Genomic DNA, 6,393 nt, shown 5'->3' on the forward strand with positions numbered 1-6,393 from the left:
GCAGAGCCAAGCCCTGGCCCACAGGGAGTTTCTGTGGGCACCAGCATGGAATTTTCCTCTCAGAGCCTGACTGTTCCTCACTGTTACTCAGTCACTCTTGGTGAGCCTGTGGAATTCTGGAAAGGTTAGACCTTAGAGAGAAGTGCTAATGTTGCCAGGATCCGACTTGCTCCACGCACGGATGGCTCCAGGGTTTGGCTGAGCACTCACTCACCTCTGGGCCTCCAGGTCCATCAGCTCCCTTCGTTGGCCAAGCTGCATCCGTGGGGTTGCCACGGTGTCCTCAGGTATAGACACCTCCCCTGACAGGAGGTCACCTGACATCCTGGCCAGTGACAGCAACTCATGCCGACTCTGACACCGCAGTGCCCAGAGACCGAGGAAACTGGGGAAAGATGAAAGGCTGGTTTCCAGTTTCTTAAAATGAACAGTTCTGTATTTTAAACTTAGTAAATTATACAGAGAGAGAGGTCAGGTTTATATCTTATGCCAGGCAGTTCTCAGGTTATTTATGCTTGGGTGGGCATTTGCTTTTAGATTGTTTCTTCTCAGAGAAATTAAGGACAGCTCCTCCCCACTGCACCCTTCACCAAAGCCCTTGTCTGTTCTCATCACTTTCTGGGTTATACTGTAATTGTTCCTGAATGGGGCTTATGTCCCCCAATAGGTTACAAACTGCCCATGGGTTGGAACCACATCACTTTCATCAGTGTCCACCGAGCACCAGCAGGAAGATTCAGGGTGGAGAGGTAGAGCACGGAGAGTGTTTGGGAAGCATCTTATAATATCCCCTAGCTGTGGAAGACAAACGCAGGTGTCATGCTGTAGTCAAGGCAGAGTTTAGCAGCTCAGTGAAACGGGCCATTCCTCCCGAGCAGTCAGTCATGATCAGGATTGAGTCCTGCTCCCTATTCGGTGATGACTGGGTGCTCTGTCCGTTTAGGACTTTCAGATTCCTGAGACTTGCATGTGTGTGTGTACATGTGAGGGAGACGGAATCATTAAGCAAGTGTCTGTAGGTGTTTGAGGATCTCAACAGCTTGCCTATAGTATTCAGTGCATGTGTATCAGAGTCTGAGAGGAAAAGCGCCATTAGATGTGACATGGGGCAGGGCAGGAGCATGGCTGGGGCATCCCGTGTGGTCTCGGCCTGCACGGGTCCTTTGGGCTCTGGCTGGGGATGGGGGCCTGGATGGGCAGCACCATAAGCCGTTTCTCTGCTCCTGGGCGGTGGCCCCACAGAAGGTGGGTGAGTCCCCTGCAATAACGGGGCCTTGTGCGGGAAGGTGTTTTTCAGAGGCATCACGGTGAACGCTGTGCGGGGCTTCCCCATGAGCGCTGCCATGTTCCTTGGGTACGAGCTTTCGCTGCAGGCCTTCCGCGGGGACCAGGCGGTGCCGAGCTCGTGAGTGCAGGTCAGTGTGCCTCCTGCCTGGCCAGACCACCTCCTGGAACTTGGAACTCTTCTTTGCTATGAGAACATTGTGGCCTTCTGAAATGCCCCTCTGTCATTTGCTTCACATCTCGACTGTGGGAGCTCTGCGGCTGGAGTTGCCACCTTCTCACCATCAGACAGCAGTTCTGGAATGCCCACCGGTGATTGCTGGTGTGCCCGGCCTCAGCACCTGAGTCGGCACAGGATTTGCCTGCATATAGCCAGCTCAGCTATCCGTTTTCCCAGTCAGCACTTCAACAGCCCGTGGAGAGAAGTGCTTTTAGCTTCAGTGTACCTAGGCCCAGAAGTCAGGACTCGAACCAGGGTGCCCGCCCCCTGCCCATAGTGGGCCCAAACTTCAGAGCCTGAGTCTGAGAGCCACGAACGGGCTCCCAAAGTCCAGAGGACAGGTCTCTGCCACCATTCCTTGCCTCCCACACCCCCTCTTTTTCATTTCTCGCTGTAGAAAGATCATTGCAGTCGGAGGGACCTTCTACAAACAGAAATCTGAGCAAGTGACTCCATGGCTCAAATGCCCTCAGTGGCTCCGCATTGCCCTCGAGATAAAGCCTGTCCTTAACCCTGCCTCCTTCTCCAGCCTCCTTTCTCGCTGTAGAAAGATCATTGCAGTCCGAGGGACCTTCTACAAACAGAAATCTGAGCAAGTGACTCCATGGCTTAAATGCCCTCAAGTGGCTCCGCATTGCCCTCGAGATAAAGCCTGTCCTTAACCCTGCCTCCTTCTCCAGCCTCCACCCTGAGCTTCTCATCCTTCCTGTCACCCCGGGGCCTTGGCTCATGCTGTTCTCTCCGCCTGACGCCCTTCTCCTGCTCCTCCCCCTTGTCTGTGGCTTCACGAACTCTGTTGTCCAGTTGGTGTAGAGGTCTCCTCCAGGGGGCCTGCTTGGTCTCCCACTGGGATGAGTGTGCCTCACACCCCCCACTGCATCATGAACTGCCTGGTGCACAAGTGGCCGCTCAGCCACGTCATCCGAGGGGTGGGTGAGCGACCTACAATCTCCTCCCAGGGCCTCCGCTTCCTCCTCTTGCTTTTTCTCCCTGGTTTTTACTTCTCTGGCTCCAAAATGCTTACCTGCAAAGTTCAGAAGACACAGTGGGGTGAGTCGCTGAACTTTCTAGTCCACCAAGAAATAATTTTACTTCAATCTTGGTTACTACAGTTTCTCCCAAGAAACATGGTCTTCATCAGGAAGGTCTAGAAAACCTCCCTGTTGCCTCCCCTGTGGGCTGGCAGCGGTGTTTGGGGACAGCAAAGTCCTGCTGGGATGCGTGGGCAGTGCCAGATCCTGGATGACGGGAGAGGGCACAATCAGCCAGGCTGACTATGCTAGCCCTACAAGCTGGCTTTACATGCAGTACTTTTAGCTTGTTACTAAAGCACCGACTGCACAGATTTCCTGGTTTCCTGCCCCCCCCCTTTTTTTTTTCTAAAAGGAAAAGGGTAACAACACATTTTGTATAATCAAACATCTTGGGTAAAGAGTTACCACATTTGGGTGATGTCCACAGCAGGGGAGAGAAGTTGTCTTGTTCTTAAGCTGTGTTCAGATAGCAGCCCTTTCAGCAGATAAAAGTAACTTTAAAAAAAATCCTATAATTAAATCAATGCACTTTTATTGTAGATAACATAGAAAATACAAATACACAGAAAGAGCGAGATAAAAATACCTGTAATCACAAGACCTCGTTATTATTTTTCCAAGTGTTTTTACATGTATCACAGAATTGGGATCCTACTTTATACAATGTCTTCCAACCTTCTTTTCCTATTTAATAGTTCAGTATTATTTTTCCATGTCACTCAATCTTCAGCTACAGGATGGTTTTAATGCCCAAACCCCACAGGTCCCAGAGTGGCTGGACTCTTGCCAAGCCCGTCATATGCTGCCATTTGTGACCCCCTGTTGACTGGCTACTTCAGGAGAAGTTTCTAGCAGTTGATGCCTCCCTCATCATCTAGACCAAGGGCAGAGTGACGATGTCTAGTAGAGGACTAGGGGGCCCTACAGTTCCTAAGAAGTGGCAGATGGCAACTAGCTCCAGAGTCCCTGGGCACAGGTGGCAGGAACAACATGAGAACTGTTTCCATGTGCCTGCAGGGAATAGAGGACCCAGCTCCAAGCAGCATTTGCGTTCCTTCCATCACCACCAACAGAGCTCTCCCCCAGATCCACAAAGTCCCATGCAGGAAGATCACTTCTTTTCATTCATCCCTTAAGTTATTCCTTTCCCAGGCTACACATAGTAGTGACCCAAAGACAATTGGGAGACCAGTAAACACTGCATAAGGTAGTTGTTTTGTGATTTGGTTAATTTTATCTGTCCACGTAAAGAAACCAGAATCAGACAGTTCAAGGCAACCTTTGGTGGTGGAAGAGGGGTCCCAGCCCCTGGCTGGCGGCCAGCTCCTAGGCCCGTGGCATCCCAACCTGCCTGCCAGGACCCTGCGCCCAGAATCTTCCTGGAAAAGTGCTGGTCTGCCCTCTGCCCTGACATGCATGCTCAAACCTCATTGGCCTACTTTCAAATTCAGGAAAACTCATTTTCAAGGAGAGGAGATTCATTCTTCCTATGATCTCTGTTTTGAACATTTACAGATAGCTGCAAACAATGCTCATGCCCTTCATCCGTCTGTGCTCATGGCAACACTTTGCCCATTGGTGCTTCAAAAAATGGTCTCCAAATGGGTTGTATGACTCTGGAACTTGCTGACTACAACTCTGGTTAGATTAAGTTCTTATCGTTCCTCCTTTTTTCCCAGGGCCAGTGTCACCTGACCAGAGCCTCATCCCACTACAGGTTGATGCTGATGGCATCTCTGGAACTCATGGTGCTGAATTTACTGAAAAGAAGAAAGGAAACTTGCCACCCCGGGCTCTGCGCCAACCGCCCTGACCTGGGAATCCCTCCCTTCCCAAAGAAAGCACTCTCCTTGCTGGGCCTGCTGAGCTGCTGCCATGGAAGGAAGAAAGGGACCATCAGTCCATTGATTGCCATTTATTTCAGCACTGCCCTAGCTCCTGGCAAAAATGGGGTAAATTGGACCCTGCTCTCATGATCCTTGTAAACTCATTGGGAATTCCTGGAGGAGCTGGAGTTGGCTCTAAGTTTCCAAATAAAAGCATTGAAAACCTCTTCAGGGTGCTTATGTCTCAGATGCCTCTACCTGGCTTCCAAGAGGCACCTGGCCACCATCATTCCTATCGCAGGTCAGGCACCTGCAGGCGTCCCTTGCTCAGAGAGAAACCCGCTTCATGCAGGTGGGGAGAGGAACTGGGGGTGACAGTCTCACTCCTTTTTCCCCAGAGGCCTAGGGTGGGCAGGGGAGCACGTGTGGTTGAAATGGGCAGTGGAGGGAGGGAAAACTTTGCAGGAACCTTCTCACCCTGAGCAGTGACATGTATGCATGGTGATGTGCTTGAGAGGTGGTGGCCCTGAGCTTGGGTGGAGTGGGTGTTCTCTGGGTCTTACTTTCACATGGAGAACAAAAAAAGACAAAGCAAAATATGCTGTCCACAGCCCGGTTTCATTGTTCTACATTTTATTTCCTACTAGAACCATGTGGGAAGTCCATTGCTAGTTTGCTGATATGTGGCATGTGTCCACGGTGTCACTCCCAGCTCTGTGCCTTCAGCAGGCATCCCTACTCAGTCATAGAGCCCTTTCTTGATGAGCTGAATGTATCTTCGGAATCCTCAGCATAGCACCCCAGGCAGCCTCCACTAGCCAGTCAGAACTGGCATACAAGATGAGTCTATTTGTCATCCCTGGCTTACATCCCAGTGAGGAAATGTCCTAAAATTCTTTCTTTCCCCCTCGAAAGGATCTTCCTTGGTTTCTTCATCACCCTCCCCGACTCCACTACCACCCTGCCTTTGAGAGATTTGAACTGTGTCTGAAAATCCCCTGCCCTAACAGACCCAAGACCAAAGCACCACTCTGGCACAAATTTGAAAGTGTTTAATCTCTTCAGTTTAAATCCTGCTACTGTAATAGAGGGTTCCCTCCTTAAAATAAAACCCTCAGTATGTCCTCCTCAGTCTTTCTCCTCACAGCTCCTGGTACTGTAGGGTCCCCCGGGCATCCCTGCAGGCTACAGTCCAAACTCTCCAACCCTCCAGCGGTGGGATATTCATTCATTCCTTTGTTCAGTCATCACACATTTGTTGAGCAGGTATGGTCCCAGGTGTTGGGAATAGCCAAAAAAGCTCCAGTGGTACTGGAGAGGGTCTACGGGCAGGGTTTGCCTGTCCACCCCAGCATCACTGGGCCTGGGCAGGCACTGTGGATACTGGTGGAAAGATGCTTCTGGTTCATCCCTGGGTGGACCTGAAGTCTGCTGTAGCACGTCTGATAGAGTTTGGATATGTTTGCCCCCCAAATCTCATGCTGAAATCTGATCCCCAGTGTGGCAGTGTTGGGAAGTGCTTAGGACATGGGGGAAGATCCCTCATGAATAGATTAATGGCCTCCCTGGGGGACAGGTAGTGAGTGAGTTCTCGCTCTATTAGTTCCCTCAAGAGCTGGTTGTTAAAAGGAGCCCAGAATCTCCTCTCTCTCTCTCTCTCTCTCTCTCTTCCTTCCTCTCACCATGTGATCTCCTTGCACCTGCCAGCTGCCCTGCTGTTTTCCGCCATCAGTAGAAGCAGCCTGAGGCCTGTGCCAGATGTAGCTGTCCCAGAATCATAAGCCAAATAAACTTTTCTTTATAAATTACCCAGTCTTAGGTATTCTGTTATAACAACACAAAAATGCACTAATACAACATCCCAGAACGTGTTTCTTGCATCTGCCTCAACCACACCATTTCTTAGTGCTGATCCTGATTCCCACTTTGTTTGGAGGTGGTGTTGTGTTCACAAAGCCAGTTGAGGTCTTCTACTGGATCCTCCTGATGAGGCTGAGTACAACCACCACCTTATTCAGGTGTCTGAGCC

General features: G+C 50.6%; 1 long non-coding RNA gene across 1 annotated transcript; it reads left to right on the plus strand.

Annotated features, from left to right (window-relative positions):
• The first annotated feature begins 1,123 nt into the window (after positions 1–1,123).
• LOC103609418 lies at positions 1,124–4,595 on the plus strand. Its single transcript, XR_552140.1, has 2 exons — positions 1,124–1,415; positions 4,218–4,595. It is a non-coding gene; the product is annotated as an uncharacterized LOC103609418 (long non-coding RNA).
• The last annotated feature ends 1,798 nt before the right edge of the window (positions 4,596–6,393 follow it).

Source organism: Galeopterus variegatus, unplaced genomic scaffold, assembly GCF_000696425.1.
Source record: "Galeopterus variegatus unplaced genomic scaffold, G_variegatus-3.0.2 Scaffold9598, whole genome shotgun sequence".
Lineage (NCBI taxonomy): Eukaryota > Metazoa > Chordata > Mammalia > Dermoptera > Cynocephalidae > Galeopterus > Galeopterus variegatus.